The sequence below is a fragment of the Rattus norvegicus genome, chromosome 1 (assembly GCF_036323735.1).
Source record: "Rattus norvegicus strain BN/NHsdMcwi chromosome 1, GRCr8, whole genome shotgun sequence".
Classification (NCBI taxonomy): Eukaryota; Metazoa; Chordata; class Mammalia; order Rodentia; family Muridae; genus Rattus; species Rattus norvegicus.
Genome location: NC_086019.1, coordinates 56,366,996 through 56,391,068, shown reverse-complemented (window position 1 = coordinate 56,391,068; position 24,073 = coordinate 56,366,996). Strand labels below are relative to the sequence as shown.

Sequence of the window (24,073 nt, the reverse complement as noted above, 5' to 3'; positions counted from 1 at the left end):
AGTGAGCCCCCCTGAAGAACTAGAAAATTCAAGAGAACCAAGCAAGAAAGGTAAAGATTCCTTATGCCATTGTTCACAATGCATGAACGAAGACTTATGATTAGTTATTATTAAATTTGGCTCATAAAAAGACTATCTTTTCACATGCTTAAACAAAGAGCAGTATTTCATCTTGAGTAGTCAAGGTATTTTATGTTAAACTGGTTCCCAATTGGCTTGGCAATCGAGCCTCAGGATGCAGGGTAACAAGTGCATTGAAGTAGCCATAGGGACTGGGTGAAACTCTGATGCCTGTGTTTAGCCAGACTTAGTGTGGGGTTATTTTAAAATTACATGGAACAAAAAGTGCTTGAAATAAACTAAAGTCAAAGTTAGGAAAATAGAATACAAATTATGGAAAAGATATCAGGGAAAAAGCTAAAGTCAAAAATCCCAACTAAAATCCAAACAAATAACCCACCTTGTATTCTGTTCAGAAAAGTCACGAAGCTCTCTAGAAGGAGACAAGACAGGATGCAGCTGTTGGGCTATCTCAGGCAAACTCTGCACCGGAGCACCTGTTCAAAGAGATTAGAATATCATTATTGTATCATGGATGTTTACTGGGAGAATGGAATGATTTAACAGCTGAGTTGTGGAATTCTATTGATCTATAAAATAACCTATGCAGTGGATAATATAAAGTTATGAAATATCTTCCAGCTTCATTAATCAGAACTATAAAATTTCAATCTAGCCCATGGATGCTGATGGTAACTGTCGCTTCTGTTTCCGACCCGCAGAAAAGAGCGACTACACAGCGTTCTTCTCAAAGCGGTTTATTCAGGAACCTTACAACATGCAAACAGGAATCTTCTTTTCTTCTGTCTCCCTCCCAGCCCAGCCCCCGGAGCACACTCCCTTATACCCTCCCTCAACTCCGCCTCCTCAGTCCAGACTGCGTAATCTCAGTTCATAGGTCCACGTCACATGTCCTGATCTTGCATCATGGTGCGCCTGCACAGCTCTCACAATGGACGTGGCTAGTTTCAGGTGTGTGAGGAAGTCAGATGCTAGTCACGAGACTTAGCTGCAGTCCCAGGCGCCATCTTGGGACTACCGCCACACCCGCTCCCCACAGGTAACTGTGATTTCAAGGTCATTTCTAATCATCTATGTTAAGTGTTTTGACTCAAGGAAACTGGCATTGCCATAGATGAAATCAGTAAAAGGCATATTTATTTCTTCTTTGCCACATAACTAGACAAATGTCAGTTCAAAAAGTTGCGATTATTGAGTGTACTTTTTTCATCTCAGTTACTTTATGTATTTTTCATTTATTTAAATTTCTATACATGTATACAGTAAAATATGGTCATATCCACCCTAACATCTGTCCTCCAACTTCTAAAAGATCCCTCTGAGAATCCCCCGATTGACTCTATAGCCCTGGTTGGTCTGGGACTTGCTGTGTAAATCAGATTAGTCTAGAACTCACAGAGGTCCACCTGAATCTGATCCTGGGCTTAAAAGTCAGCACCACTAAACCATTCCTCTGTGTGTGTGTGTGTGTGTGTGTGTGTGTGTGTGTGTGTGTGTACGGAAATATACATACACACATTTTTTGTATCCCAGTAAGCCCTATTAGTGCTAGTCATACATGCATACTGTGTGTACAGACATTCACTGGATTATCAGAGTCCTACCAGTGGCTTGTCCCCAAGGAAGAGTGAATTTCTATCAGCTGTTGTTAACTGCAGCTCCTCATTTGATGCAAGGGCTTATAAGTTCTTCTCCCACCCATGCACGATGTGCAAACAAATGACACAGCCACCTCTGTCACTTTACTCGGTTAACATATACTAATAAAATGTTATGGTATTTTCAAATTTATATGTATATGTATTGTATATGTATAATGACACATTGTATATACTTGTAATGGCTATTCTTGGTTGTGAACTTGACTATATGTGGAATGAACTTCAATCCAGAATTGGAAAGCTCACCTTTGATCCTGATTTGAGGCTGGGAGACACAAATTTCTGAACTGAATCTTGGCATGGAGATCATGAGGCAAAGTGGCTATGAATCTCAGGAGTTTAAGACAAGGAGATCTCTGAGTTCAAGGTCACCTAGGACAAAGCAAGTCCCAGTTCCAGCTGTGGTGGTACACACCTTTAATCTGGGACATACCTTCTGCTGGAGATTTATATAAGGACATTGGAAGAAGGAAGAGTCTCTCTTTCGTCTGCCTGCCTGATTTGTAGGACTGAGCCACTGCTAGATCCTTGGACTCCTATTCATACCTGCTGCTGATCATTGTTGGGGAGTTGGACTATAGACTGCAAGTCATCAACCAATTGTCTTACTGTACAGAGATTTCCCATAAGATCTGTGTCTCTAAAGAACCCTGTATGAGACAATTCTCTTTTATAATATATAATTTCTATTGATAGATAATGTAATTTATTATTTTATTCATAATATTATTATATTCATCCCTATGTTTATATGTAAATAAAACACAGGTTGTATGCCTATGAAACAGTAACACACTGCATACTTGATGACTGCTGTCTTTTCCCTACTCCCTACTGCAGGGGAGAAAATGGACCATTCTCATCAATGAAAAAGGTAAAATAAAATGTTAACTATTGGCTGAAACACAGATGGTTTGCACATAAAATTACATCTTCTTGATTGCTACTTTAGAAATTTTTCTTCATTTCCTGAAGTCACTTTTTATGATACATTACTATATCAAATACTATCTCATAGTTTTTAAGGTAAGTTATTTTTATTGTTGGTACAAAAGTATACACATAGTGTTGTGCAACTTCCAGTAATATCCGGGTAGGGCTTCATGCACATGACTGTATGGTTTAATACTTCCCTATGTGATCCAAAGCTCTTTTGTTGTCATATTATGATCTCTAAGCAGAATATTTTTGATCCTGAAATTATATACAATACCTAACTTTTTTTAAAACACTTCATTAGCTCTCTCCATAAAATGCTATTTAAGTGTGTTTGACTGTTCGGTCCCAGGATATGAATTCCAGTAGAGCACTTTCTGGATAATATTTCCTTACAAAGTGTTGTTAACTGCTTCCTCCAAGAAGTTAATTTCTTGTTTTGAAATTTAAACCTTATGTTTAAATAGAAGATTAGAGAAGGCAGATGCTGGATTATTTAGTACCAAGCTGGTTTTCTGTCCTGATATGGGTAAGGGCTGGTCACTTGAGGTGTTTCTCATTCCTTTGGATTTGTAGCTGTTTCAGACTTTATAAATAATCATTTTGAGTATTACAAGTCTATGGGCATTTTCTCACCAAATTGTCCATTTTTACAGGAGTATTTTTCTTACAAGTTTGGAACCATAAAATAGAAACTTTCCTAACTAGTCAAGCTACTAGGGTGTATGTGGGCAGGATTTTGCACATTTCCTGCTGTGTGATTTAATTGTGCTGTTCTGACCATTTTTTTTGCATAGGCTGCTGGCCAGTATAAACTGGAAATCTATGTTAAGTCGTTGTCCAAGGAGGTATTGCAGATGTGGTCAGTATTTGTTTTAAAGGAAACAGTGAAAGGCATTCTTCACTCGAGCTTTGTGAAATACTGTGCAGATGCTTATGGCTGTGGATGCTGTGTGGTGTGAGGAATGCTGCTGTGCACTGACTGTGTGGTGTGAGGAATGCTGCTGTGCACTGACTGTGTGCTGTGAGGAATGCTGCTGTGCACTGACTGTGTGCTGTGAGGAATGCTGCTGTGCATTGACGCTGCCTTTTTTCTTTTCTCCCTACACCTGCATCCTTCTGGTGGCTCAGGTTGGACAACTAGGTGCCCATGACCAACTCCTCATTGTGGATGGATTTAGTCTGGTTGGACTTTCTCAGGAAAGGTATGACTAATTGGTTCCTTTAAAGCCTCAACTGATTGGTTAGTTTTAATGTACTGAAGTGATATTTTGCATTTTGAAATTTGAATTCAAAAAGTAGTGATGTAAAAGATCTTTGTGTTTACTCACCTTCCCCAATAATCCTAGTTCTTAGAGCACAGGAATCTCATTTTGTGTTCACTCTTAAGAATGTATATTAGTATAGAGTATTACCTTAAATAATTATATAAATATGTACACATATACTTAGAGCTTGTAAAATGTTTAAATATCTTAATGTTAATGTTATAGAATAGAATATACTTACCTGTTTTATAATTAATTATCATAAGCGCTGTGGACAGGACATAATCTTCTGAAAGCCTGGTTTATTTCCCCAAACAGCAACCAGGCTGAGGAACCTAAGCACAAGTATTCTGAACATAGACTCCTCTATGACAGTGACCGCTGTTTCTTTATATTTTCTTCCTAGGGCAGCAGAACTCATGACTAGTACCAGTCCCATGGTTACACTGGAAGTTGCAAATCAAGGCATCCTCTTTCACTGCCTGTCCACCTTTCTTACCCAGCCATTGTCCTCCATGGTGCACAGAGGTAAGAGCTAGTGACTCAAGCCAGGTTAGCCAACATATAGTGATCCTGTACTGAGATATGTCTGCTCCTAAAAGTTATCAAAATCTGGGGCTGGAAAGATTGTTCAGTATTTTACAACACCAGTGTTAGCCCAAAACTGCCCGAAACTCTAATTTCATGGGATTTAAAGCACTCTTCTAAGTTCTCTGGATTCGTGTGCACACATGCTGAGCAAACACTCATACACATAAATTATTTTTATAAAGAGAGCCCCTAAAATTCCCATGTAGTAGCTCCTACCACAGCTCTTGCTCAGCTCTTCAAGGAAGAAGTCAGTTGAGACAGAGTGAATGATGCTGAGAAATACTTCTGGATCATGATTCAGATCAGATCTAATGGTACGGTTTCCTAGATATATTCACAGTCTGTTAAGTGCAGTATTGTGAACCCTCTTCTGACCCTGCCTCGGCTTTGGAACCTGAACACCCTAGCCCTGACCTTTCTAGCTACAGTATCAACAACAATATCAGTGTCTGACAGTCTAGAATCCTGTATACTAAAGCGTAGAACAGGAACCAATCCTGGCTAGACCATGTGTTGGCATGTTAAAGCAGAACACCATTTACAAACTCAAAGAGGGACGTGGGTAACAAATGAGTCCCAGGTGAGCAGACAGGAAGACTAAACTGTGAACAGGTGTGGATAATCACACCAGGGGACAGCACCATGTGATGCTGTCATTCTGATGGATAATAATATGTGTGTTATCAAGTGAGAGAAGAGAAGTTGAGTGCTTTTTAAAAAATACTCTAAAATGGTTACTTTGTTATTTACAAATTATAAGTCATATTTGAGAAAATAAAAAAGGTCAATTTCTCCCATAGATACATACTATGTAAATGAAAAGCTTTTCTAGACAATATATGTAAAAGCTTTTGAAAATGTTCATATAAAGCTATTTGTGGTGGCATGTGCCTTTAATGCCAGCTCTAAGGATGCAGAAAGAGGCAGATTTCTGTGAGTTTGGGGTCCTCCTGCCTGTGTACTGAATTCCAGACCAGCCTCAAATACTTAGTGAGACCCTGGGCTATGGTTTCTTCTGATTGCTTGGTTGTTTTCTTTTCTAGGCTGGTCAAAGAATGTATATAAAAGATCACCCTATTATACCAAGAGCAGTTATTAAATATAAGAATTTTAGATGCATCCTTTGAAGCTCTTTATCTTAGAAAGAATGAGGGAGAGAGAATGAGTGAATTGGCTTTGGTTTCAGTTTCAGATCGTTATAGCTCAGGTAAACCCAGAGCACAGAGTGAAGTTTTTATAAGTTTAATTTTTCTTGGATATTTTATGTATTTACATTTCAAATGTTACCCCCTCCCAATGCTCTCCCAACCCGCTCCCTCTGCTTCTATGAGTATGATCCCGCTCCCACCCACCCATTCCCATCTCAGTGCCCTGGCATGAAGATGCTTGCAGCTGAACATTACACTGAATATGGGGACCCCAATGGAGGAGTTAGAGAAAGAACTGAAGGAGCTGAAGGGGTCTGCAATCCCATAGGAAGAACAACAATATCAACCAACCAGACCCCACAGCTACCAGGTAGGAAACCATGAACTCATGAGAACACAAGGAGGGATCCATGGCTCCAGCCACTTATGTAGCAGAGGATGGCATTATCCAACATTGATAGGTGGAAGAGTAAAGGTTTTGAGCTCTATAATAATTCAGCTCAAAACGGCTCCCCAGAGAGTCCTCAAGAGCCTTGGACAGAGCACAGTCATCCAACGAAGCTGCCTGGTAAAGACAGTCTGATGAAAAACAGAGCAGATCACCCTTTCAGCCCCAATGTGACAAGTAAGAAGAGGCATTCTCTAAGTCACCTTGTCACCCAGATCATTGTTTATACTTTGATCATTGTTTTTTGTGTCCCTTGGCCAGCTAGAATACAGTTTTCATAGAGGTCTCATATTAGTCCAAAATTAGGATTTTATTTGGAAAACCCTTGACCTTATCGATCAAAATGCACTGTAAATGTGTCTTCAAAATGGATCGGGTTTCCAAGTTAGTGGAGATCATTTTTACACTTAAAAGAGTTGCTAACAAAGTAGTGAGGATGGAGTATACTGAATAGAGACCCCAACGTCCAAAAGGCTTCAACCTCCAAAAGGCTTCACGTGTTTACTCTCATGTCTCTAGCCCAGATCTCATCTGGTCCTGGAGAAAGTCCTTCTCCTGGTCTGTGGCGTCAGGAGACTTGTAGGGGTGCGTGAAGCCGACTTCTGGTACATCTTTGTCTCTGGCTCAGTGCTAAACATCCTGCCCTCAGTGTATGATGGGTATGCCATGGCTCCTGCATTTAAAGGAATGTTGTTATGTTTATTTTACTTGTTATTTAATGTGACACTTGGGTTTTTAACACTATTTCTAATAGATCAGCCTCCTATCCCTGGAGAGAAGTGTGCATATACCACTAGAACAGCAGCTAACATCTGTCTTCACTGGAGAACTCTGCACTGAGGTCTAAGATGAGCTGGAACACTTTCTTACTTGTGAAATATCTGACTTCTTTGATACAGTTCTCAACAAATTACATTAACTATCATTCCTGAATTTTGGTCATTTAAGTTTATTTCTATTACACTAGTCAAATAAATTAATGAATCGGGGAACATGAGAATTAGTGTAAATGAGTAAATAAGAAAATTTAAGATTTTTTTTATTGAAAGCATAGGGTCAAAATTACATTTTTTATCATGGCTTTTAAAATATATTCTTTAAAAAACCATTTATTTATTTATTTATTTATTTATTTATTTATTTATTTATTTTATAATCCAATATTAGCCCTTCCTGTCTTGCCAATAACCCCTCATACAAACCCGTCTATCACCTCTTCCTGAGATGGCAAAGCTCCTTTTGGGGTGTCAACCCCCATGATTGCTTTTTTAAAGATTGTAAAACAGATCCCCGAGGACAAAGTTCACCTTTTATGCAGTTTTATGAATCTCATTGTTTATTTCTTTACATTTCACAAGAACAGACCCCTCTACGTAGTCCTGAAGCTAGGAGCTAAATTGCAGGAGTGACAATGCCACAAACAGCATGCATCAGTGTATAGTAAAATCTTTTTATTCCTTTGTACACACAGGTACAGCTGGTTACTTGGAGAGTGAGCCATAAAGCAGTGTCAGGTCTGGTTATACACCCATTCCTCAGTTTTCTTACCTCCTCTGTGAGAAAGAAACATGCATGAAATTTTGTTAATATCTCTGGTGAGTCTCTGAAGTATTAGATCTTCGTCTTTTCTTTTCTCGGTGTGTTACCCCTTCGATGGAAGAACTTCAGGAAGAGTTTTACCAACTTGAGCTGCATTGAGTAGTGGCCAGCATGGATCTCTAGTGTGACAATGATATGTGGATCCAGAGCTCCTCAGTGGACTCTATGACATCCAGCCAGGAGCACCTGAAATATTCCTCCAAGTCAGTTACCCCTGCTTCCACTCTACCAAGAGTGGTCCTGGCCATTGGAAAACCCAGCAGAGGTGCTGCCCACCCCTGTGACTGTCTTCCAGCCCATATGAACAGACCTCCCTCCACCACCTCCTCCACCACATGTCCACCTACACCAGTGGTTTTGATGGCATTTCAGTGGCTTTGCCCCTCCCACCACCTTCTGCAAACAAGGCAGGATCCCAGTCTGCTCAGGTGGCTGCTGGCTAGCAAAAAAGAAGGAGGAGCAGCAGTGGTGGTCTGAGATATAGAAGGCCTGCCTGGATAAGGAAGCAGAGAGGAAGCACGGGGAGCAGGAGAAGAATCTGGGGCAGATGCACTCTCATTCCCTGATCCCTGCTTCCTTATCTCTTTTGGCCACACCGGCCCAACCAGGAAAACCTTCCACACTGCAGAGGCCCCAAGAAACAGTTACTCTGGAGCTGTAGCCCCAGCAGCAGCCCCCCACTATTGAGCACAGGAATCTGCAGTAGAAAACTATCAGTAAAGAGGAGTTGTCCTGTGGGGATAGTCTGTCTCCAGACCCATGGAAACAAGATGCCAGGGAGAAGCTGGAGAAGCAACAGCAAATGCACCTTGTGGACATGCTAAGCAAGGAGATCCATGAGCTGCAAAACAAGGGGGACGGTAGTGCAGAGGAGAGTGACTGCCTGTGGAAGCTTATGCTGGAGTGGCTGTTTTGGAAGAGACTTCAGGCTATATTTCTTGTGTTTCTCCCAGGTTCATTTCTTGAACCTGTTCTTGAAAACTGTTCAAGCAGCCCAACATTTGACATTTTCAAAGTAGAAATTCATAACAACTATGTTTTTGACATTCTGGCCTTAGATAATTCTACAGTGATGTCTATGGTTAAGTGCCAGGCAGTGAGAACCCAGGAGTGACGATCAGAGGTACACAGGATGACCTGAAGGTGAGGTGCTCCTGGAGCCCAGTGTCCTGAGTGCAGGTCCTCAACCTTACAGCTGCCCACTCCAGCTGTGCCTGGGATGGAGCCAGTGCTACCGACCTAGGAAGCAGCTCAGGGACTGTGCTTACTATGTTCCCCATTGGTTCAGTTCATGACAAAGGTTAATCTGAAGTAACAGCAGGAATTTTAGCCCGCTGGAATTCTGTATCTGAGAAAGTACATGTCTTTAGGAACATCAAGATGCTCACGTCTAACACGTTTCAGCTTTATATGTCACAGATATCATAATAAAGCTGTTTATAACCTTTTTCTGTTTGGGGTAGCTCAAGGGTAGAATGTCCTGACCCTGAGTATTATATCTAATTACCCAGAGAGAGAGAGAGAGACAGGAAGGAAGGGAGGGGGAGAGGGAGGGACAGAGACAAGGAGAGAGAGAGAGAGAGAGAGAGGAACAAAAAGTTTGTAAAAATAAGCAAAACTTAAAAATATATAAATAACTGTATAATTATTAAAAGTCTATATGAGAGTCAATGTTTATCACCCAAAATTGAGGAAGGGGCTTTGAGAAACGAATTATCCGCCTCCAACCTCCAAAAACATACACACACTCAATCAACAACACGTCTAATTATACCTGGAAATACCCATATTTTATAGAATGCCATAATGGAAAGTGAGAAGCATCATTTTCGATAAGGGTTGCCAATATGTTCTTTTTCCAAGGTGTGTGCAGCCGTGCCAGTCTTCCTCACCACGGGATGGAAGAGGTCCATGACCTGTGAGCCTAGAGGTAACCAGGGGATCTTTGCTCCATTCTGAGACTGAGAGGCAGGATGCCCACTCAAGGGTCCATAGCAGGGAAGGTTTTCAAGCTACGTACAGTGCTGGAAAAGCCTACACAAGGCATACAGTTAGCAGTGATGTGTTTGCAGGGAGTCCAAGGAACCAGCTTTTTACTGATGCAGGTGGGCAAGCATTTATCATCCACCTGCCACTCTGACAGCAATAAGAGTATTGCTTAAGTTTTGTTTCATAGATTTGATCACTGAAAAAATACCAAAAATTGGACCCTTAACGTTGTAGCAAATAGAATAGTGGATGCTAAGACAGGGACCTTTGACTCTTCTAACACCATTGTCTATTTCAGAGCAAGAAAAGAGAGGTATCAATGGACAGCAGTCTGCTTCCCCCATGAGTGCTCTACCACTGAGTTAGTAGCCTTAGCCCTCCTCACCTTTAGATAAAGGGTGTCACTAAGTTGTCCAAGCAGACCTGAAACTCATGCTGTAGACCAGGCTAGCTTTGAACTTCTGATCCCCCTACCTACTGTGTGTCTTGAGTGTCTGGGGATTACAGGCCCATTTCTCTACAGCTGAGCAGCTTGCTTGTTTGCTTCCTCCTTTCTTTACTCCTCCTCCTCTTCCTCCTCTTCCTCCTCCCCCCTCTCTCTGTCTCTTTCATTCTTTCTTTCCTTTCCTTCATTCTTTCTTTCATTCTTTATCTTTCTTTTCTTCCTTCTTTCATTCATTTGTTCCTTTCTTTTAAGATTCATTTACTTTAGTGCTCTATCTGCATGTACATCTGTGTGTCCAAAGAGGGCATCAGATCTAATAATACATAGTTAGTATCTATGATATGGTGACTGGAATCGAACTCAAGACCTTTGAAAGAGCAGCCATGCTCTTAACCACTGAGCCTGCTCTCCAGCCCCAGCCTATTTTCTTAAACTTACCACACTTGGTTCACATGAGAATTGTCTGTCAGATGAGTAAGATAAGGTTACCCTGAGCGCAGAGTGCTTATCCCTTGTCAGATCATCCAGGGGGTTACCTCTGACTCATGCTGTCCTTTTCCAGTTCTGTCTCCAGTGCCCTGGAGTTTGTGGGCCTCATCCACAGAGGTATGCAACTCAGAGAACATGGCCCCTAAGGCTACAGCCTCATTGTAAAAGCCAGCGATGTCAATCACAGCAGGTTAGATGTCAGCCACCTGAGTCATGCAGTTTGACCACATGAGACTCACCCTAGGACTTAAATGCAGTGCGTTCAAGTTCTCACATGCTATGCTGGACAGCTGCTCTGGGCCTCCACATCATAAGCCAGAGTGCAGAGCCCTGGGCACAGCAGGACACACAGGCTAGTTTTCACTCCTATGGAAAGCCAGTATAGATGGACATTCTCCATCTTGCTACAGTGACACTTCTGTAAGGGACGAGACTGCTTAGGGCAGCATTGTCTGTTTAGTAGGCACATCCACCTCCAGGACTTGCCCCCTATGGACAGTGCTTGAGCAAAGCCTGCCTCATGGTGCTTAGGGAGTCTCAGTTGTCTGCCAATGGATTCCCAGACATTCAGCTCTGTCTGATGATTGACAGACCTTTGTGACCCTTCTGTTTTCCACTCTCCGGACCACAGCCCCAAAGTCCAGCCAAGCTGACCTTCACGAGAAAGCAAGGGCAGGTATTTGTGGATTACCACTGCACTGGGCTTCATCTCCAGTGGACCCACCCGACCATGCTGGGCAGCTCCTGGGGGGCAGGTTTCAGCACATGGACTGGGCCAGCAGTGTGTATGCAGGTGAACGGGGGACAACATCTGCCCAGTCAAGAATGCCAGAGTCATCAAAGGGCAACACAGTAGAGAGAGCTTGTGAACTGTCAACAGAAGGCCATGTTATACCCCATGATGGGCCTTATGTTGTTCTGTGTCTAGAAAAAGGGTTACCGGCAGTTAAAAGGACTGTGGTATCCAACAAGGGACCTCAGTGACTACCAGGCCATGGTGCCTGTCTGGGAAGTGGGTGGGTCCCATGGTCCCTCCCAAGAACCACCTCTGTTTGCCTGTTCCTGTCTGGATAGCATGCTCACAAGCGACTGGACTGCTTACTTTACAGCTGTGTCTTGGTGACTGGGTTTGCCCTGAAGGAGGCCTTCTTTATCAATTAGAGTCTGGCTGTCCTAGCAGATGCCCTTGTGGCCTTGTCAGAGCACTGTGACCACATCCCACATCTGAACAGCAAGCTAGTCAACAGGATGCTCTATCGGTTTGTCTTCCTCAGAGACCCCAAAATACAAGGGGCAGAGAGCTGGGCTTTAGGGAGCTACCACAGGCATGATTGCTCTTTTTTGTAAGCCGCACCACCTCTGGCCGAGTTACGGTTCTGCCAGGCCCTCCCATGTTCTGTCTTCAGCATCTTTGTGTGTCAATGAAGCTTACACTGTGTATTAACTGTGCTGCACGTTGGCCTAGAGGCTGGGCTTTCCTCTTGATTTTCCAGCAAGACTACAGAGTTCCCGGGGGAGACTCTCATCATGGCTCTCCATATTCTGACAGGCACAGTCTGTGGATGTCTCTAAGGTGTTGGAGATCGGACCCCACTGAGGGGTGAGAGGCTTTCAGTGGCTTATAGACCCAAGGCTTGGGCATGATGGCTTTTTTTTTTTTTGGTTCTTTTTTTCGGAGCTGGGGACAGAACCCAGGGCCTTGCGCTTCCTAGGTAAGCGCTCTACCACTGAGCTAAATCCCCAGCCCCGCATGATGGCTTTTATTGTGTGTTTGGTAGCATGTATGCCCTGCTGCAAGTGTAGACAGACACTCCCCATGCTTGTAGTCCCTGCTTGGAGTGTGGGTACACTCTGTCCATGCAGACAGCTGTCTCCGCACACACAGATGCCATTTTCATGATTTACGCCTGTCATCTTTGATGTTTCTTTTAATAGGCAGTCATGTAAAGTCACTATGATTTTGTGGTGACTTTCTTTCCCCAGCCTTCAGATGAATATAGGAAAGAGACTCTGGAATCTGCCTGGGCTCCTCCTTATGCCCACACCTTGACCCCACTGAACTCTCTTTGGCAGAGACATGGCAGAGCCTGGCCTTTAATTGTCCTGTTCATTCCCTATTGATTGTGACCACAGTCTGGAGCTCTGCACAGCCTGGTGTCCAGAGAAAATTGGCATAGTTCCCCACAATGTCTCCACAGGCTCAGAGGAAGGACATAAATAGAATCTTTATGGGGCCCAAGTGGCTTCTCAGGGTCAGCCAATGGTCTTGGCTCCTTCTTGTCTCTGAAGACACAGGGCACAAGTCCTGACCTCCATGCACCTTTAGCTGCTGCACACACTAAGGATGAGTCCATTGGCTTCTGCTGCTTCTGGGAGTCCTGAAAACCACAATCCCTCAACCAAGGGGACTAGTGGGGGACAAGTGAGCTCCCTGAGGACCAGAAACCCCACCTGGGTTCACTGCTATGTTTACCAAAATAATGAAGAGCTGCTGTCATAGCAGGCCATGCTCTGGTGGGAAGGGCAGACAGGCACATCCAGACCCACAGAAGGCTGTACTGTGGCTGTGCTGGGCATCCCAGGGGCGGGGTGGGGTTGGGGACGGGAGACAGTTGGTCCATGGGTACCATGGGTATACATGGACACCTAGGCACATAAGGGGGTATGCATATACACGAAAAAACTCCCTCTCACACAGAAGTTGGCATGATGTATAGAAAAACAAGTCCATCCTGAGTGTGGGCTTCACTTTAGATATTAAGGTCCAACGTTAAAACAGGAATGGGTGAAGACAAGGAGCTCTGTGTTCCCTGGGACCAGAAGGAACAGAGTGGCTGTGCTGACTCAGATGAAATAAACTCTCAATCACAGTCTGTGACAGCCAGGTCACAGGACCCAGGCTGCTGTGTTATGTGTGAGCACCCAGTGCAGCCAGAAGCTAAGTACTGAGCACTGACTGGCCCAAGCCCAGAAAGGGTCTCTGTTTTTCAGAGTGCTGGGGGACAGTGCAGTGTGTAGCAGTTTCCTCTTGAAGACTCTTCTGGGGTTTGAGTTCCCTGTAGAGGACCCTCATGGCTGCAGACACTAAGCCTGGGAGGAAAGATCCTCATCTGTAGAGTTCATTGAAAGGCCTGAGAGCAGAAAAGCAAAGAAGCAGCAAAATGTGCCACCTCTGCTCACTGTTGTTCAGCTTCTGCCTTTGCAGTTGAGCTCAGGTACCCTGGAGTCCTCCCTAGCCTGAGTGAGTGATTTCAAGCCAAGTCACATCCTCCTGGTTTGTAGTATCAAACGCAGCCCAGTTTCAGCCCAGGTAAGCTGTGAATACCAGGTATGCCTTGCTGTCTGCATTGTAGGGGAACTGTTGAGCCCCAAAGGACGCAAGGGCTACAAGGTAAGGAATCATAGGACTGGGCTAGGCCTCGAATCCAAGTTCCCTTCTCCCCCTGCCTGGTAACTGGTTCTTGGTGTGTATAGGGGACAGAAAGATAGGGTCCTATGGGAGCACTGGCACAGGCCTGCCCAAGCATGGCTTAGGGATCCTCACAAAATCCTAGCATTTGATGTGTCCCCATGTTTGTCTACCACCCTCAGCCATGTGCCATTTTCTGTGCCACCTGCAAGGGACTCTAAATATCTTCCTACAAAAGGTGATCAAGGAGGGGCTGTACAAGGACACTTGGTGGATCTGTGGTGAAGTTAACATGGACCAATAGATTAGAGGGCCAGAGCCCCAGGACTAATGCTGGGTGGACACACTCCTCTGACATCCAACACAGAGATCTTTGTACAGAAATCAAGAGAAGTCTTATCTGAATAGCAGTGCAGAGCACCTCAGGCTCAGGGACTCAGGACTGACACCCATAGAATGCTGTAGAGGAGCCGTTTGTGATTCAAGGGCTCATCTGCCTGGATCCCTGAGCCTCTAGAGATGAGCAGAGGACTGGGCTGTGGCTGGTTATGGGCTCAGACAGGGAGGTGTTATGGAGCTTGTTTTTGGCTCCTGGGAGTAGAGCAGTTTTTCTTTCCCTGTCCCTGCTTTTTGAACTTTTCTTTCCTTGGGAAAATGGAAGGACTGGAAGAAGTCTGTCTATGGAGAGTGAGGCTGGCTGGGAAACTGCTCGCTGTTCTCCATTGTCATCCTGCTGGGGGTTTGGGGTTGTTGGCAGGTTAGCCTCTCCATTTAATCCATGCATCTCTGTCTCTTCACTCCGTGACATGGATGAACAAGTCCTACCTGTAGCTGCCACTCCAGGGCATAAGTCCCTCAGTGAGTGAATTCCAGATGGTTCTGTCTAGAGCAGCATGGTCCAGGGTCGTTGCTCAGTATGTAGGTACATGGAAGAGGATACTGCACGGCATCCACACACATTTCATATAACATCAATCCACATACTCTGGTACTAATCGGTTCTATTTACACCTTTCGCCATTATTGCTATTCACTGTACTGTGAAGTGTGAATTTTTATTATATTTCACTTCTGCAAAGGAAGAGACAGAGTTTAGCACTGGAGATTCCCTAGGGACTGGCTGGAAAGGAGGCCTTGACACACATGTGTGCTTCTGGGAAAAAGCTCTTTCATAGGATGCCTCCATGAGTTCCAGGATGTGTGGAGGGCTCTGTGCCCTATCCACGGTTGACCTCAATATATTAATGGGAGCTGATGCTTCTCTCTAATAGAACAGTGCCACCCTCCTTGGAGATGTCTGTGATTGTATATGCTTAGCTCTAGAGTATCATTATTAGGAGACTTTGCCTTGTTAAAGTAGGTGGGTCACATTGGCATGGCTTTAAGACCCTTTTCCTATGCACATGCAAGCCAATCTTCCCCAAGCAGCCTTCAGATGAAGATGTAGAACTCTCAGTCTCTCTGGCACCATGCCTGCCTGGATGCTGCCATGCTCCCAGCTTGAAGATAATGGACTGAGTTTCTGAACCTGCAATCCTGTGTTCATTAATGTTGTCCTTATAAGAGCTGCATTTGTTGTGGTGTGTCTCTTCTCAGCAGTAAACCCCTAACTCAAACAATGTCCATGTTCCCTTCTTCTGCCTCCAGACATTAGAAGCTTCCTACATGAGCGGCATTCTCTTGGGATATGGCCCTAATTGGCGCTAGGCTGTCTGCTTGATCTGAGAGTGCTAGGACATCCTGCTCCTAAGGGCATTGTTACCGCTCCCTTGCAATACTGTGAATAGCATCAGCAGGCTCCTGCTCTGTTACCCCCTGAACACAATGCTGTCTTCTCCAGGAGTGGATCCAACAGCTCTCAGAACCTCCTCAGGAACTATGTATTTCCCAAGGATTACCTGCACTTGCTTACACACCCCTATCCTGTGTTCTGAAAACTTTTCAAAGCCCATTCATCTGAGACTGGTGAGTTCAGGACAGTAGTCCCAAGTGTCTTGTCCTACCCTGACAGTTCACTCTCATGAGGCATCACCTGCGCTTGACAGAGGATTTTCCCAAGGGGCATTGGATGTGCAGGAGAATTGTGTGTCGTGAGTCTTTTCAGAGCAGCAAAGGAGGACATCAAGGTCCCATTTGCTTTTGGTTTTTGAACTCATGGTCCTGGCACGGTCTTGTTGGTATTTAGGTCCCTGTCAGTCCTGAATTGAATTTTAGCATGGGAACCCAGGGCAGTTGTCTTCAAAGATATTCCTAGCATGGACCACATCTTCACCTCACCAGACATAAAGCACGACAAACACCAGGAGGCAGAAAACCCTCAGGGACTGGAACTGGCATGTTCAAACACTCTGGCTTGACCTTGGCCAACACAGGTTCAGAGAACAGCCTCTATGTAGGAAGATCTCCTTCCTCCTCTCAGAGTTTACGACATGTAGACTTAAGCTAAGCTGCTGGCACACATGTGAGCAGAGGCACCAGCCTAGGCTTGTTCAATATCAAAGCCTACCTGCCACCCCTGTATCATAGTCATAGCAGCACATCTCATGAGAATTCTAGGGGTGGTGATATTCTGGGTGAATATTCTGTATTCTGCTGCCAGTTACTTTGCTTCCACATGTCCAACTGTGAGAAGGGATTGAGAAAGGGAAGGTGATGAAGTCCTGCTATTATCTACTTGGTGCCACCAAAGACAATGTGGTCTTACTGGCAAGATCTTTGCATTAGATTTTATAAAAAGTGACCTCAGGACAGTAGGTACTCTCAAGAAGGTGCAGCATGGTGGGTACAATGGAACAGGATCCCTGAGGTTGGTTCAGTGGGCCAGGGTCCCTGGGGTAGGAGCAATGGGGCAAGAGCCCTTGGGATGGGATCTTGTAGTAGTGACCCTGTGGAATGTGTAACTGGCAGGGACCCTGGGGTAGGTGCACTGTGACGTGCACCCAAGCTGGAATGTTCAGACAGGTGTGTGTTTGCTTCATGCAGCTGCTGTCTGAAGTAGAGAACACTGTCATCTGCCCCAGAGGGGATGTTGGGAAGTCCTTCCAAGAATCCCTCAGCTCCTAACTGAGAAGCTATACATTCCACAGATGGGGCTTTATTGAGATGAGCAGATTCTAAGGGGGCTGCCTTGAATGAACAGCCAAAGAAAGCAGAAATGAAGAACAAGCAATTGCAGCAGACATGTTCAGTGTGTTTTTGCTCAGAAAATTAGGACTGGAAGAAACTGATTAAGTCAAATCACTTCTCTGTCTATCCATCCATCCACCCACCCACCCACCCACCCATCCATCCATCCATCCATCCATCCATCCATCCATCCATCCATCCATTTCCCTGAGGGAAGTCAGCTTTTATTTCTGAGAAGGTCAAAGCAGCGCTCCCTTGTGGTGACAATGAGGATTGCAGGCAGTGAGATAAGTGGGTATTTATTTATTTAATTTATTTATTTATTTATTGCATGATCTGCGATAGACTGCCACTTGTGGCCAGTCCCCATCTGCATTGGCTGTACCACAAACCCAGTCTCAGTGTGACACAGAAGGGGCCTAACTAAGGGACACTGTATAATAACATACTCTGGACTGCAGGTCAGTCAAGGCCTGTGTTTAGGAGACTTGTGGACAGAATGAGTGTTTGTGAGGCTGGACTTAGACTCTGTGGAGGGCTCAGGTCACCTGACTGTCCTGAAGCTTCCCACTGTGATTTATTTCCCTCCTGCAGAGTCAGCCACCTGAGCAACTGCATTTCCTGGTTATCCCCTAATCCTCTTACACTGTGTAGAGTGTTCAATCTCAGGAAGGACCTGGGAATCTGAGAGACACTACTGAGCCCCCTGGGCCTGGCTGACTCAACCTGAGGTTGATGTGAGCCTCCTCATTTTGCTCACCCACCAGGGACCTCAAAAGTCAGCAGTGAGCTTGCTGAGAGGCCAGGAGCCTCCATAGTGGCCCAAGAGCAACTGTCCTCTTTTACAGGTTCATCCACAGAGCATGTAATTCTGATTGGTGCAACAGTCTGGAAGAGTGAAAGACGTCATCTCCCAAGGGCAAGTGCTGTGCTAGTGGACACTGAGGAGCTGCACGGATCAGACCCTTCCCCATCCTTCTCCAGCCTCTCTTGTTCTTCCTTGAGATGTTTCCTACAGATCTGAAAGATCCAGGCAGTCCAAGACATGCATTTGCATTTAATCTCAGGACATTTTACTCCTTGCTCTAAAATTAAGACCAGGTAATTCATTTGTTTGTTTGTTTATTTATTTGTTATATGTAAGTACAATGTAGCTGTCTTTAGAAACACCAGATACAGCATTAGGTCTCATTTGAGATATTTGTGAGCCACCATATAGTTGCTGGGATTTGAACTCTGGACCTCTGATAGAGCATTCAGTGCTCCTAACCACTGAGCAATTTTTCCAACTTCCAGACTAACTTTTTAAATTCCCATAATGTATTCTTTATTCAGGTTACATCCTGATCCCAGCCACTCTCCCTCTGCCTGTCTTCAGGGTAGGGAGATTACAGGAAGGCCCCAATTTTCAGCAGGGGAGTGGGTTTGCTTCCAGAGCAGGCAGCGGGGTCGTAAACATCTCACTCTCAGGGAATTGGGAGCTTTCCCATATAAGAATTTTCTGTGGTGGAAGCTCAGTTTGCTGTCTGGCTTCTTTTTAGTTTTCTCTTGCTTCTTCTGGAATGAGAATTTCTTTATTAAGAGCTTAGAGGGTGTTTCTGGCCAGACTATGTTCATGTGCAGGCCCATCCCTGGACGGCTGGATGCTTAGACTCTCCTGGGGAGACCTGTTTCCTTTCTGCAGCAGGCCAGCTAGTATGAGAACTAAAGGACCCCATCAGATGTTCACAGTGCACAACACACATACACAAACTCACGCATGCACACACACACACACTATACAAATATATATATATATATGTATGTATATATCTTCCATATTCCTAAACCCACACATCATACACATCACGTGTCAGATGTGCATGCACATTACATATATCACAGACATATATACACTGTGCACATCACACGTGACATTTGTACCTATATGCACACATGCATGCACACCTCACTCTACACACATGCCTGCCATGCACACATGTATATAGAAACACCAAAATGAGTGAAGAGATTTTTAAAGGAGGCTTGTGCAGTCAGGGTATGATAGGCTTGGGCATGACTACCCTCTGTGTTACAGTCAACTGCGGTCTGGTCTTTTAGCTACTTTCACAACAGGGCCAGTGCCTGTGTAGAAGGAACACCAAGGCCACATCTCAGGGAAGTGAACTGAGGACTCAGAAGAGGCACAGGCCCTGGAGTATGGAAAGGCAGAGCATGGTATGCAGATGTAAATGCTGTAAGGCACTCTGGCTTGTCCACTCCAATAGGCACGATAGTAAGCATGAGGCCAGTAGATGTCGTATCCGTGGGAAGAACCCTCTGGATGCCATGTTAGCAACTTAGGGTGTTTCTTGTTTTCAGCCCATGCTGTGGCCAAGGAATCAGGAGGTGTGGGGTAGAGAGGACACTTGAGCACCTACCCTCTATGTTGTGAACCTAGTGGATGTTTTTCTGCCCTTCTAGACCTGTGAGTGGCCTGTGCCAGCACAGCAGAATGGGGACATTCCCAGTTCCACAGGATACTGCAGGCTTGGGGACTGGGTACTTAGGCTTTTGGCTGTGCACCACACCACCTTCCTGACCAATGGTACATTAAGTCAACCAGTGCTTGCAGAATGCTTGAGACAACACAAATGTCTCCTTTCTAACTGGAAACAACATATAAAGGTCTAATACAAGTCAGTAATGTGTCTCTGATTGTCCTGTGGCACTGGGTGAATTAAGGACAGGATGGAGAGCATGCCAAAGAGTCTAACTCGTTCTGTCCCATCTTCCTTCTGAATGCAGGTCTCCAGGATCCAGTGCTCACACGGACTCAGGGCTGCTGCTCAGGGAACCAGCAAACCCTGTTGCTCTGACCATGCCACCGTGAAGGGCGGTCTCTTTCTGTTCCAGTCTCTGCGGTGCCACTGTGTATTAGAAAGGACATCTTTCAAAGGAGGGGTTGGTGAAGGGCAATTTACCTCCTCTTTCAGAGATACAACTGTCTGAGGAGAGGCTAGGAGGTGTTGCAGAACCAAAATATAGAGCTAGAGGGATCAGAAAATCGAGGTTGGGAGGAAGGTTAGCTCAAGGCTGCATGTCCCTGAACACCTTGGTGGGGGTGAAGGGTGACTTAATAGTCACTAGTAGCCCAGTGCCTGTCAGTACTCTACATGACCTTGTAGCCCTTGCTTCTTCTGGTGCTCAACAGCACCACTCAGATGCAAACAGCAAGGCCTAGATAGTGTTCACATCTCCCATGGCTTGACACTGTGCTGGGTTTGATACTACAAACCAGGAGGCTGGGACTTGAACTTGAGATCACTGACTCAGGCTAGAGAGGACTCCAGGGTACCTGAGCTCAGCTGCAAAGGCAGAAACTGAACCACAGTGAGCAGAAGGGGCACATTTTGCTGTTTCTTTCCTTTTCTGCTCTCAGGCCTTTCAATGAACTCTACAGATGAGGATCTTTCCTCCCAGGCTTAGTGTCTGCAGCCATGAGGGTCCTCTACAGGGGACTCAAAACCCCAGAAGAGTCTTCAGAAGGAAAGTGCTACACACTGCACTGTCCCCAGCACTCTGAAAAACAGAGACCCTTTTGGGGTTTGGGCCAGTCAGTGCTCAATAGTTAGCTTCTGGCTGCACTGGGTGCTCACAAATAACACAGCAGCCTGAGTCCTGTGACCTGGCTGTCACAGACTGTGATTGAGAGTATATTTTAACTGTGTCAGCATAACCACTCTGTTCCTTCTGGTTCCAGGTTGCACAGAGCTCCTTGTCCTCATACACGCCTGTTCCATCATTGGACCTTAATATTTAAAGTGAGCCCTACACTCAGGATGGACTTGGTTTTCTACAAAAACCTGCCAACCTGTGTGTGTAAAGAGGGGGAGGGGAGGGATGGAAGGATGGAGAGAGAGGGAGAGAGATGGATGGAGAGAAAGACAGAACAAGAGAGAGAGAGCAAGAGTGAGAGCAAGAGCAAGCGAGAGAGAGAGACAGAGAGAGAGAGACAGAGATAATATGCACTAGCCACCAAAGAAGCATTCCTGTATTCTTCATTAGCCTTACAGCTTTTTCTCTCTTCCCTGATTATTGCCTTTTGTGCTGTGTTGGGTATTTTGTAAAGAAATGCTTGACTGTCTCTTCCTTTCTGTTAATCTGGGGCTTGGTTCTTTTTTTCTTTGTTACCATGGAGATCATACCGAAAATGCTAAAATACTACCAATCCTATGTGAACTGTATTACTGCTATTTTGACAGCCCTGACCAACTTCTTCAGTTACTGATGTCAATGAAGGAGATGTCTGTGTACATGAGCCTCGGTGGCACTGCTGTTTGTGGTCATATAACATGGCATCTCTCACATCTTGGAGGAAGCAGAAGTTCACCTTGCCTTTGGGGATTTTCCGGGGATCACCTGTTCTTTATTTCTTCTTGAGATTCTGAAATCCTTTAAATCTGTCTTCATCTGTGGGAGTTTCTTAGTTTTCTTCCTCAATTTTGAAGGAAAGTTTTACTAGAAAATCATAGTTCCTAAAGAGTGTTTGTGTTGTTGTTTTTGTATAGTGTTGCGTATACTCACCCATTCTGTGTGTCCGTGTGAGTGTAAGTTTGTGTGTTTGTAATAAAGGGTGGGAATGTGTGTGGTGTGGTATGTGTGTGTTTGTGTGTGTGTGTGTGTGTGTGTGTGTGTGTGAGAGAGAGAGAGAGAGAGAGAGAGAGAGAGAGAGAGAGAGAGAGGGAGAGAGAAGAGAAGAGAAGAGAAGAGAAGAGAAGAGAAGAGAAGAGAAGAGAAGAGAAGAGAAGAGAAGAGAAAAGAATGAAGCAATCTTGTATGTACACTGTTATGGATGTGTCCCACCATGTGTGTGGAGGTTAGAGGACATTTTTGTCAGACCTTATCTTACCTTGTTTGGAACTAGGTGTGTGGTTTGATGTTGCACATGGCAGGCTGCCTGAACGACAAGCTCCCAGGCAAATTTCTGTTTCTCCTGCTTTTCCTGCTTCCTAAAAGCTCTGATATTACAGGTGTGTGCTCAACTTTCGCATGGGTTCAAAATCAGGTCTTCACACTTTGCAGGGCAGATGAGAATCAAAAGCCTTGGAAGCTGTGAGGAAGGCATCTTCCTGTCACCCTACAGGTAGTAATAAGTTTCTTTATTATGTCTCATGAGCAGTGTTGGGGTGCAGGAATCACTCCACAAACCAGACAGCCATTTCAGTCAAGCAGGGACAGTTTATGGAACATATATCCTGGGACTGATTGGTCAGGGACACATGTCACACAGGGGAGTAGAGACTGCAACCCTATTTCCAAGGACTGCAGTATGAAAGGCAAAACCACAGAAGCTCTTAGCAACTAAGAGCTCATACACAGGTGCCGAAAGTCTTCCCAGGCAGTTGGGTGGTTGGTTCGGGTCCAAGGTTATTGTTACTAGCATACAAAGCAATTCTAACTGACCTTAACTATGATTGGCCCTAAAGGAGGGCACAGGTTAGGGTAATTTCCAGGAACAACAGACCACACAACTTAGTGCGATATGCAGTTAATGATTAGCTGGGCATGAGAAAGGTCCTCTGTAATAATGTAAGATGGCTGGCGACAGGTATTAAGCAAAGTGGATAGAGTAATGTCAGAAAGGCAGCAGCCACCTCCGTCTTAAAGAGAAGATTACACACACACACACACACACACACACACACACACACGCGTGTGTGTGTGTGTATAATTAATATATATATATGTATCTGTAGTATATTCTTAAACCCATAGTTGAAATGCAAAAGGGACCCATGGAAGGTAGACATAAGGATTTTAAAGCAGGAGGCACAGCAAACCTTCAAACAGAGAACTAAGGACAGCAAACCATCCTGCAGGCTTTGATTTCTAAAAGCCTAAAGGCTCCCCATAGCCAACCTAAGCCAGAGCCTTGGAGTCCTTCCCAACCATGCAAGGACAGGTCCTATTGTGACCTCATGAGGAGCGACTGTGAGGCGGTCCAGCCAACAGATGTTAAGCTGTAGCCAGGCCTGGATTTCCTTGAGTGCGTTTAGAGGAGTGGTGGAGTGGAGACTTTGGTGATTTTGGTGGATCTAGTGAGCAGTGTGTGGATTTTGCATTTGATTGATTTGTGTGTAGCTTGTGTATGTGTGTCTAGGTCAGTGTTTGTGTGGACGGTTGCTTTTGTGTGTGTGTGTGTGTGTGTGTGTGTGTGTGTGTGTATGTGTGTGTGTGTGTTGGTATACTTGGTGGTGACTGTGGGTGCATCTGTGAGTGTGGGTGTGTGTGTGTGCCCAACTGTGTGTGAGTGTCTGTTGTGCCCTGTTGGTGCACTAGTTGTAGGTGTGAGAACACCTGTGTGAGGAAAAGTTTTGAGGCCGGCAGTCAGCTTGGCCATTGTTTCTAAGGTAAGCATATTTTGGTTTAAGTTTATTTGTTTATTCACTTTACATCCCAATCATACCCTCTCCCTCTCTCCTCTCCTCCTACTCCCAGCTCACATGCCCCTCTTCCTATAATTCCCTTCCCTTCTCAGAGAAGAAGTGGGCAACCCCTTGGGTATCACTCTGCCCTGAAACATCAATTCCTAGCAGGACTTAGTTTATCCTCACCCACTGAGGCCAGAAAAAACAGCCCATGTAGGGGAAAGGGATCCGAAGGCAGGCAACAGAGTAAGAGACAAGCTCTGCTCCAATTGTTAGGAGCAGAAGGCATATTAAGTCCTGTGTGCAAGTCATAGAATATAATTAACAATGCTCTGTCCCATGGGCTGGGTCTCAAGTTGGGCTGATCATTAGTTGGACTTTCCTTCAATCTCTGCTCCACCTTTATCCCTAAACATCTTATAAGTAAGACAAGTTTTGGGTTGAAGGTTTTGTGGGTTGGTTAGTGTCCCCCT

At 44.9% G+C, this 24,073-nt stretch overlaps 1 protein-coding gene across 2 annotated transcripts in view; it reads left to right on the top strand.

Moving 5' to 3' along the window:
* Positions 1-1,127: 1,127 nt before the first annotated feature.
* Afdnl1 (afadin, adherens junction formation factor like 1) overlaps positions 1,128-24,073 on the top strand; it is a 30,471-nt gene continuing 7,525 nt past the window's right edge. The window contains exons 1-2 of one of the 2 annotated variants that reach the window (XR_010062900.1): positions 1,128-3,883; positions 4,353-23,582. The gene's annotated coding sequence lies outside the window, so the exon portion shown is untranslated. Of the gene's footprint in view, positions 3,884-4,352; positions 23,583-24,073 lie in introns of those variants that run through there. The other variant, XM_063280822.1, reaches the window with a different exon arrangement.